Source organism: Rutidosis leptorrhynchoides, chromosome 5 (genome assembly GCF_046630445.1).
Source record: "Rutidosis leptorrhynchoides isolate AG116_Rl617_1_P2 chromosome 5, CSIRO_AGI_Rlap_v1, whole genome shotgun sequence".
NCBI classification, from domain to species: domain Eukaryota; kingdom Viridiplantae; phylum Streptophyta; class Magnoliopsida; order Asterales; family Asteraceae; genus Rutidosis; species Rutidosis leptorrhynchoides.
In genome coordinates, this window is record NC_092337.1 from 338,445,189 (window position 1) to 338,456,766 (window position 11,578).

The 11,578-nt window shown below is 40.2% G+C and overlaps 1 non-coding gene across 1 annotated transcript; it reads right to left on the minus strand.

The window, feature by feature from the left end:
• Positions 1-308: 308 nt before the first annotated feature.
• On the minus strand, positions 309-415 carry LOC139851151 (small nucleolar RNA R71). Its single transcript, XR_011760510.1, has one exon. It is a non-coding gene; the product is annotated as a small nucleolar RNA R71 (small nucleolar RNA).
• Between the last annotated feature and the right edge of the window lie 11,163 nt (positions 416-11,578).

Genomic DNA, 11,578 nt, shown 5'->3' on the forward strand with positions numbered 1-11,578 from the left:
TTCCAGAGATTCAAGGACACTCGTTCGAGTTAAAACATCACATCATTCAGCTCATTCAAAATGGCTGTCAGTTTCATGGATTACCGAATGACGATCCTAATTCTCACCTTGATAAATTCATATCTCTTTCGAACTCCTACAAACAGCCAGGGATAGGACAAGATATAGTACGGCTATACTTGTTCCCCTATTCTCTCACTCATCATGCTCAAACCTGGTTTGAAGGACTGGAAAAAGATTCCATCACGTCTTAGACGGAGATGGCTACTAAATTCTTAACCAAATATTTCCCTCCTTCTAAACAAACCAAGCTGAAGAATGACATCATTAACTTCAAACAAAGTTATGATGAATCTCTTTACACCGCATGGGAGCGTTTCAAAACCCTGCTGAAGAAATGCCCTAATCACCAGTTAGAACGGTCAGCCCAAATCTGTACCTTCTACAATGGTCTTACGGTAAATCATAGGACGACGATCGATGCAGCAGCTCAAGGGAATCTGATGAACCAAACCGCAGATGAAGCATGGGAATTGCTCGAGAACATGACGATGCATCATCATGACTGGAACAGTGGTGAAACAACTTCATCATCTGCCCCGCTCTCCGCACTTAACAATCAAACAGAGGCTATCAAATCCCTCACGGACAAGATGGAATCTCTAGCTAAGCAACTCGTAGAATTGAAGACGCAGCCGCAGCAGGTTAACCAAGCTCAAGCTTGTGTGAATTGTACCAACCCGCAACCCACTGAAGAATATCAAGTTGAGTACGAAAATCCTGACGGTTCAGTCTGTTACGTTCAATACCCAGCTCGTCCACCAAATCCCGGATTCAATCAAGGGCCACCAAGGGTTAATCAATTTCAGCGAAGCAACCAACCTTTTCGCTATCGCTATCCACCTTACCCAGCTCAACAATCTCAATTGACTTATGATCAACCACTTCCACTCACTGGTCCCCCAGTTGAGGAAACTCCCCCTACCACCCAGATTACAAAAGCAGCTAACCCCACTCTCGGAGTAGATGAACAGTTAACTCAGTTCATTCAAGGTCAACAACAGCTAAATCAGAGAACTGCAGCCAGACAAGATCAGACGGAGATACTAATGAGAAATCAATTGGCTCTGCTCAAAAGCTTGGAAACGCAGCTCGGACAGTTATCACAACGACTTGAAACCCGACCGCAGGGAAGATTGCCAAGTAATACTATCCAAAATCCCCACATAGAAGAAGCAAAGCAAATGGATTCTGTGATCCCGGAGGAAGAACCAAGGAGAAGGTCAGCTAGGCTTAAGAACAAATCGACATATACTCAGAAGCTGACTCCTGAAACTCCAGTTCGCGTACCTTATCCTGGGAGGCTACAAGGAGAACCATCCAAGCTTGACTCTTTCAAGCTTGATGGAAGATTCTTGGACACCATGTCCAAAGTTCCCAACCAGAAGAGATACATCCGAAGGCTTCTTTCTACAAAGGAGAGGATACCAGACTCTAACAAAATTCCACTGAGTGAAGAATGCTCTGCATTACTCAGAAACTCTCTACCACCTAAGCTAGGAGATACGGGCCGATTCGTATTCCCGTGTTCAATCTACCAATCTGGAACCATTCATGCGCTAGCAGATTTAGGAGCAAGTATCAACCTAATCCCCTACTCTCTTTACAAGAGATTAGAGTTAGGAGACTTGTCACCTACCAAAATGACAATCCAACTTGCCGATCATACAATTCGATATCCTAAGGGCATAGTTGAGAACGTCTTGGTGAAAGTCGACAAATTCTTGTATCCTACGGATTTCGTAGTTATGGATATCAAGGAAGACCTACACACCCCAGTAGTGTTAGGAAGACCTTTTATGAATACGGCCAGGACTGTCATTGATGTGTACAATCAAACCATGATCTTACGATCACATGGGGAGAGCGTTACCTTCAAAATTGACCGACCAACCGATCTTTCTGGACAGGCAGAGATGTTTGCTATTTCCACCAGACGGATCACTTCCGACGATGAGTCATTACCACCAGCCGATGATATCGAGATGGGTGTCGAATCACAGCCAGTAGACGACCCAAAAATGGAAGAAGAGGATCCCAGTGAAGAAATAGAGGAAGAGGAAGAATCTGAAGAGGAAGAGGAGATGGAAGACGTAAAAGAAACTGCGACAGCATCCGTTCCAAGTACTGAGCGTCATGAAGAAATAATGAAGCTTGAGACGGCAGATCACAGTTTAATCATTCGTTTCAAGAAGAAGACCGTGAAGGCTGCGGTCAAGGACATAGAAATTGATCCCGCTAGTATCAAAGTGGAGAATCAGAATACTGAAGAAACCCGCTCATCAGACGCATCCTCAGAGGAGCAAGATACCGATGATGACGAGGAAGAGCATAATGAAGACATTCTGACCAACTCGCACTCTCCAACCGAACAAGATCAAGGAGAGCCGGACTCTTCCTCAGATCGAATTCCGGTTATATCCACACATGCAGACATGATAACCTTCATTAACGATACCGACGATTTTGAAGACATTCTAGATGCCATCTGAAAGTCAACCATTGAATTTTCGCTACGCTTAACAGAACGAATCACGGCTATCAGAGAAGAGCACCGCCTCTATATCCGAAGAGAGGACAATGATGTTGAAATCCTAGAAGAACGCATTCAAGACTTTATCAATTCTCTTCACGATCATATCTATCACGAAGAAAGGCAGCGAGAGCATAATTCAGTGGTTCGCACTATTCTAGAGACAAGATTCTGTCGAGATCAGAAGATCATTTACTCTAAGGTGTACAACGCCTTAGCCGGATCTGCACTTCCGTTCTCACGAAACGAACGAGCACTACTGACTCTCATCCGGAAGCATATGGATCTTTCCACCGGCCGCCCGACTTATCACTCTGATTTGCAAATGATCGAGGATATTCATAGCTTTTTCGCTCTCTTGGATAGAGATAATTTTGAAAGCACACCAGACAGGCTAGTGATTTACATAACAATTGATCACCATGCTGATCTGATCATCAAGGAGTTACAAGACGCTGTTATGGAGGAAGCAAGGCGAAATAATCCGTTCTCTCATCTTGAACCAGACCGAGTCAACATTGCCACCTATGTTACGAAGCAGTTATCACGTATCTTCCACGAATCCACCGATCCTAGTTTCACATTTAAAGCTGGATGTCGGGAGATATACTCAAAGACGGTGAAATTAATGCTCGGCTCAGGATTGCTGTTCACTTCTTTCCAGCTTAGTCTTTTGACTGATCTGTGCAAAGCTACCGACTCTTACTGTGGAGATCACCGTTCCGAAGACTTCGAAATTCTAAAGATACAGTTTCTTACTTTATTTGAAGACCTCAGAAATGAGCATCCCGTCAGAGAAATCATCAACACCAGCACTGCTACCATGATTGACATCCATGGGTCAACAAGCAGAGCTGTGGATCATATTCTCATCGGACTTCAGGACTTATCAAGGGCAGAAACTGCGCACTACTTATCTTTCAGAAGATCTTCTAGGGAAGTACCGGATCTGTTACCTCTATTGGTCCGACACTTTCTCAGGATTTATCCACCAAGACTCACATTCCCTAGAGAAGATCAAGATTACTACCATCAGCGAGGAATGTTTGCTTTCTAAAGCATCACTACGGTCGAGCCAACGACCTTAAACAAAAGCGCTTCTCGGGAGGCAACCCGTGCAATAAAGTAGAGTAGAAGAATAAAGGATGACAAAGACACCGATAAAGAAGCAAGGAAACCAGCCGCATCTGCTAAGGGTATTTCTTTCTTTCGCTACTAGCTCAAGATTCAAACTATACCGCATCCTAGCTTATCACTAAGTGTGGGATAACACCCGATCAAAACACTAGACAAATACTCCCAAAATCTTCAAAACTCCTAAGTGTGGGATACGCTAGGAACATTGGGGACAATGTTCGTCTAAGTGTGGGATGTTGGTATCTTTTTATGCTATATCATAATAAACCATTACGAAGATTCCAAGTCCTTAAGCCAAATTTCAAAATGTTACCCCTTTTTTGGAAAATATTTTTGAAAACCTTAACGTTTGTCAATAAAAATAAGGCTTAAGTAAGGTGGAATTCTTGTTAGGTTGAAATCTCTAATAGAGCATTGCATGACTAAGGCATTATCGACCTAAATTGATTATGGTGAGGCACCCCAGAAGGACCAGCATTCATCTTTAATGCTTCACTATTTTCCGTTGAGAGTGCCGATGTCTGTGCTCAGAATCAGAACTTGCTCTAGATCTTCATCTCCAAGCAGCAAAGCGTGTTCGGCTGTAATCAAAATAGCTTCTCATTTGTCAAACATAAACCTTCCGCACCTCCATTACTTCTACTCAACCACATCTCCATCACCACCACATTTTCCTTTATTACCTATCTAGTAACACCCAGAAAATGAGATTCATTCCGAAAACCCAATGTTATAAACCTCTAAAAGTATCATGGAAAAGGTCTTGAAGAAAAGTTTACCGGCAAAAAGTTTCTCGAGAAGAAGTCTCTTAAAAAAAAAAAAAAAAAAATGATATGCTTACAAAAATTTATAAAGTTCTGAGAAAAGGAGCAGAACTAAGAGAAATGCCGAAGAAGAACTCGACCGAAAATGATTATCAGATGAAGAAAAGTTCGAAAGTGCTTCTCAAATACATCAGCACTCCTATCTATCTGAATAAAGTCTAAAAGACTACCTTTTCATATCACCCCTCAAAAACAACTTCACCACCACTCCAAAATTCCCTCTCCATCACTGACAAATGATTCATAAAGGCTGAGATTACTACTGTTTTCGCGTACGCAGCAAGGATTTGAGTCTTTATCAAGCCTATGACGATGAGTGCAGCATGACTGGCTATGAGCGTACTTCATTTCTTAGATTTATAGGGAACCCTAAACACTTGAGTAATTTGAGTGACCCGTGAAAGCTAGCCTATGTCATGTAACCTCCTCGCATGCTTGCAGAGATAACTTCAATCCTAACATAGATGACTCACCTTATCTTTTTGCACTTATAATAAAAGCAAACCGTCTAGGCTATTAGAAAAGAAACGCCGAAAGGGTAAATGAGAGTTTGCTTGAGGACAAGCAAAGTCTAAGTGTGGGATATTTGATATCGGCTAAAAAGTCACGTTTTCACCCCGGTATTGAGGCCCAAAAACAAGGAAGATTCCAACTTTGTCGGCAAAATACCCACTTCGTCGGATAGAATTGAAGAACAAGTAATTACGAAGACGGTGCAAAAAGAATCAAGAGAATCGGAGCTAAAACGAAGATTCTAGAGCGAAAACGGTGAAAGTCAAGAAATCAAATTACGATCCAGGAAACAAGCTGACCAAGACCACGGATCCGGCCTGCCATCCGGGGTACCATCCGGCCTGCCACAATGGATCCGGCCTGCCAAATCCGCCCCACCATCCGGTCTGGCAGCACGGATCCGGCTTGCCAGATCCGGCCCACCATCCGGCCTGCCATCCGGCCTGTCAGCCGGATTTCTGGGCAGTTTCAAGTCTATTTAAAGGGCTTTGTGCATTCATTTTCAACACACACTTCAATTCACTTCTCTCTCTCTCTTGTACAATATTAGTCATACTCTCAAGGCCTTCAACTCCGTGCGGGAAACCTAGTACCCGGAGAAGAACGCCGAAGATTGTATTAGGAGCGGTCTGGAGTCTTGAAGTTGTCACTTTTGTATTCAGAACTCGTTTAATCTACTGGTACTTCTATCCCTTATCTTATATAATGTTTATTGATATTATTGCCATGATTAGCGAGTAGTTACCTTTAGTGTATGCTATGATGTAGCCAGTTATAATGCCGAAATAATATTATGGCTTGCGTATGTTGTTGAGATGCTTTCCGATTGTGCTTTAAACTCAATCGCTTTTCCAACTAATAGAATGTAGTTATAGGCTCTGTTATTGGGAAGTCGCGAACCCCGATTCAGAGTACACTATCTGTGTCACCCCTTGGTAAGAGAAATCTCTCGGATACAACGTAAGATCGATTGAGGCACACCGGTTGTAGTAAGTCTATCGAGCTTTGGATTCCGACTGAGGACTCTTTCGTAGTGAAACATCTGACTAGACCCCTAGTACATTGTCGGTCCCCAGACCATGCTGGTGTAGTCACTAAGCATATAAACTTCGTACGTGCATGCCGAAGCACAGCGGTTGTTGTAGGCTGTACCTCTGCTAAGTAAGGCCATGGAACACGGTTAGTGTTGACCAGTACACTGCACCATAACGCGGTCTCAAGCATTGCACCCCGCTTGAGGGATTCTTAGTTAATTAAGGAACTGTTTGTTTAGACGCATAAAGGATTGGACCGTTAGGATAACCGGACGTGTTCATGGAAGTCATCTAGACTTGGCCATGGTGTTCCCTTATGGTTAAACTCTTTTTAGGGCCTAACTACCTTTTACCAATCATTTAACGAAAGCATTAAAACACATCACGTCTCTCGGATACGGTAAGTCATGTATTCTATTACGCTTAAGAAAGTTTAGACTATTTTGGAACGTTAATACGCCACCCAACCGAGTCGCTCAATTGGATGAGCCGTCTGAACGTGTATGCCTGTAGTCAGACTGCACGGGCGTCGGGGGTAAGGGGCGTTGCTGTCTATTCAGAATCTTCAAGCCTAACGCATTTCCCAGTGACATGTCTTATGACAGGGGCGTTTAGGACTAGTGTAATGAATACAAGGCCTCTGCCTATTCATGAGCCAGCATTCCGTAATCTCGGCGGCATAACTGATGAAGTCATAGTATGCACTTATCTTAACCTTATCTGAATTACAAATTTTATCGTATTTACTTTATCTATCTTTTAAAACTAGAAAATCCCAAAAACAGATAATTTACTACTCCCTAACTATCTTAGGCTAGGATATAGGTTCAATGCTACTGATATCTCAAAAATACGACCCTAGGTCATACTTCCCTTACTTGTAAGGAGTAGTAAGATTTAGGCCCCGCTAAATATAAATTTAAAACAGTACCGTACTCCCGTAAGTGGCTGATTCCGGCGAGCCGCGGCCCGACGACACCGCGCAAAATAAAACCGTCAGTTTCGGCCATATCAGGTCTAATATTATATTATTAATTTATATATTTATATTAATATATTATATATTTTTTCAAGAAAATATAATTATTGAAAATAGTAATTGAAAATAGGTTGTAATATATTATTTTATATTTATATTATTAATATAAATATAATATTATTGTGATATTATTTTATAGTTAATATCACAATAATAGGTTTAATATATAATAATATATTATTATATAATATATTATTGTTAATTATTATCTATTATTGTTAATAATATTAATATAAATATTAATATAATATATTAATATATTAATATATTAATATATTGTACTGGTTATTATCAATTGGATAATATTAATAATTATTTAGGTGTGTTAATTATTAATATTATTAGTGACTAGTTAATATGATTAATTATTAAGATATAGTATTGCATAATATATCACAATACTGATATTATTAAGAGTAAGGATACATGTTTAATACAAAAGAAAGGCGTACCGGATAAAAGCCCGAAAAGCTTGACTTAATCTGCCCCGGAGTCCGAGGGACTCGGATTATCCTCCAAAAATAAAAACTAACTAACTACTACTAAAAACTAACTAAGAAAATTGAAAATGAGAATTGTGTTGCAAGTTGAGTGTTATACTCCAATTGTTTTTAGTATAACACTCAACTTGCAACACAATTCTCATTTTCAATTTTCTTAGTTAGTTTTTAGTAGTAGTTAGTTAGTTTTTATTTTCGGAGGATAATCCGAGTCCCTCGGACTCCGGGGCAGATTAAGTCGAGCTTTTCGGGCTTTTATCCGGTACGCCTTTCTTTTGTATTAAACATGTATCTTTACTCTTATTGTTTAATAAAGCGTTCTGATATTGCCATGATTGCTTAATTTATCTGTATGTTGCCATGATAGAAGTTTGGGTTAGTGTAATTATGTTAATATAGTACGATTATTGTTATACTGCTGAACTAGGAAGTCTGATAGATTTGTATGCTAGCATCTTAAGGATTGACCAACTTAGGTTGTGATCAGGACTTGTCCACCTATATGAAATCAGCTACTTCATAGGATTAAGACCCCTGGTTATACTGTATCTGAAGATTCTATGAACTCGGTATGGCCGGAGTTCCCGAGAGGCATCTAATGCACTTTTAGGACACGGAACCTAGGAATTGAGACATGAATGACCTAGTATGCCTATTGACTGTTCCGAAGAGACCTCTTAGGAGCTGTTAACATCTAGTTAGTGCCTCTACTGTGTGACCCAAGCCTATTGCATGTTCTTGTCTGATTGTTGCCTCGCTATAATTCACCTACTTGTCTTCCTTTAAACGAGTAAGCGGTAAATATAACTCAGGTACGTATTTTTGTATGTTTGCTCAGTAACGTGGGACAAAAGTGCCTATACAGTTAACCCTAGTGACAAGAGGTGATAGTTTAAGATTAACTAAGTAAGATAGAATAATAACTAGACAGGAAAAGTAAAGATAGGTATGATGAATAGAATCCTGAAGGGGAATTATTTCAAGAGTTCAACTTCCTAGGATAAACACTAAACCTTAATCAACAGGGCTATGAACCTAACTGATTTGTCACTAAGAGTTTAGGCTTTGAAGATTCTGGCTAAGACAGGTAATCCCTACTCCCAACGCTAACCTAAAAGGTTTAACGACCTTATGGATGGAATCCTAGGTACATGAATAAAGTGGTTTACCCTATAGAGGAATGTCTCAGCTTTTCTTAATCCTAGTTGGTCTAACTAAAGCAATATCCTACCACTGATTACTATGCTATGCCTCAACATTAACAGATGTGCAATCTTAGATATCCTAAGGTACTGCTAATTGGGATAGAAGTCTCTCCTTTGCGATCACTTATTCAACCCCGGATCATCTTACAGCATCTCAAGAACACTGCTTCTGACGCGAATCATGCTTCTGAGTAAGCTAGTGTTCACTGAACTCTCTATTGCTAACTCTAATCACAACCTAAATGGGCAGCTCTTCTATGACGAACAAATACTTACTCGTACGTAGGTACTATATCCCTATGGTGACTTTAAGCACACATAACTACTTACCAGGTATCCTAGGGTTGATCAGGTCCTAATACTAGGTTATAGCCACGTGAATAAGCGGAAAGGGTGATCCGTAAATTAAGCTTCTAAACCGTCAAGGTTTCAGCATAACAGCATAACAAGTTTCAGATAAAATATTCAATCATATGATAAACAATTGTAACAGATAGATAATCATGCAAGATGAAAGCAACTCAAGATAATAACTTTATTAAATTAAGGAAAGCGTTCACCGTTTACAGACGAAATCTGGACCATTACAAGTGCTGACAACCTCTAGCCCGCTCCTAGTACAATCTTCGGCGTTCGCCTCCGGGTACTTAATTTCCCGCTCGGAGGTGAGAAGGCCTTGAAAGCTCTAGTGTGAGAAAGTATATTGTAGTGAGAGAGTGAAGAGAGGTGTGTGTTGAAATGAGTGAACAAGGCCCTTTAAATAGAATAGAAAATTGCCAAAATCCGGCTGGCAGGCCGGATGGCAGGCCGGATGGTGGGCCGGATCTGGCAAGCCGGATCCGTGCTGCCAGACCGGATGGTGGGGCGGATTTGGCAGGACGGATCCATTGTGGCAGGCCGGATGGTAACACGGATGGCAGGCCGGATCCGTAGTCTTGGTCAGCTTGTTTCCTGGATCGTAATTTGATTTCTTGACTTTCACCGTTTTCGCTCTAGAATCTTCGTTTTAGCTCCCATTCTCTTGATTCTTTTTGCATCGTCTTCGTAATCACTTTGCCTACAAGTTTAACCGAAAAAACGATTATTTTGCCGACAAAGCGTTAAGCTTTATGCTTTTTGGGACTCAATATCGGGGGTAAAAACGTGACTTTTTAGCCGATATCAAATATCCCACACTTAGACTTTGCTTGTCCTCAAGCAAACTTCTGAATTTAAAACAGTGAGGACTTTAATTCGTAGAGATCAAGCTGTTTCGTTCCGCAAGACGGAAGAGCGGAAACTCAGTTTTATTCTTCTGCTTATTCTCAAATCTTTTTCCGCAAGCATGAGAGGAGGTTACATAACTGAGGCTATCTCACTCGGGTCACTCATTTCACTCAAGTGTTTAGGGTGTCCTAACGCTCTAAGAAATGAAGTCACTCTTAGCTAGTCATGCTCGCATTCTTCGTCATAGGCTTGATCAAGACTCAAATATATTAATATACCTTAATATATTATAATAAATATATTATATTATTATAGTAAACTAAAAGATTTGAGAATAATATATATTAAATTAATAATATTATAATATAAACTAAATCAAGGCCGAAACAGACTAAAGCTTTATTAAATTAATATTAATGCAATTATTAAGTTTTAATCTATTATATATTATATAATTAATATTATATTTAGCGGGGCCTAAATCTTACTACTCCTTACAAGTAAGGGAAGTATGACCTAGGGTCGTATTTTTGAGATATCAGTAGCATTGAACCTATATCCTAGCCTAAGATAGTTAGGGAGTAGTAAATTATCTGTTTTTGGGATTTTCTAGTTTTAAAAGATAGATAAAGTAAATACGATAAAATTTGTAATTCAGATAAGGTTAAGATAAGTGCATACTATGACTTCATCAGTTATGCCGCCGAGATTACGGAATGCTGGCTCATGAATAGGCAGAGGCCTTGTATTCATTACACTAGTCCTAAACGCCCCTGTCATAAGACATGTCACTGGGAAATGCGTCAGGCTTGAAGATTCTGAATAGACAGCAATGCCCCTTACCCCCGACGCCCGTGCAGTCTGACTACAGGCATACACGTTCAGACGGCTCATCCAATTGAGCTACTCGGTTGGGTGGCGTACAGTAAAGGCACTAACTAGATCTTAACAGCTCCTAAGAGGTCTCTTCGGAACAGTCAATAGGCATACTAGGTCATTCATGTCTCAATTCCTAGGTTCCGTGTCCTAAAAGTGCATTAGATGCCTCTCGGGAACTCCGGCCATACCGAGTTCATAGAATCTTCAGATACAGTATAACCAGGGGTCTTAATCCTATGAAGTAGCTAATTTCATATAGGTGGACAAGTCCTGATCACAACCTAAGTTGGTCAATCCTTAAGATGCTAGCATACAAATCTATCAGACTTCCTAGTTCAGCAGTATAACAATAACCGTACTAAATTAACATAATTACACTAACTCAAACTTCTATCATGGCAACATACAGATAAATTAAGCAATCATGGCAATATCAGAACGCTTTATTAAACAATAAGAGTAAGGATACATGTTTAATACAAAAGGAAGGCGTACCGGATAAAAGCCCGAAAAGCTCGACTTAATCTGCCCCGGAGTCCGAGGGACTCGGATTATCCTCCGAAAATAAAAACTAACTAACTAATACTAAAAACTAACTAAGAAAATTGAAAATGAGAATTGTGTTGCAAGTTGAGTATATAATAATAA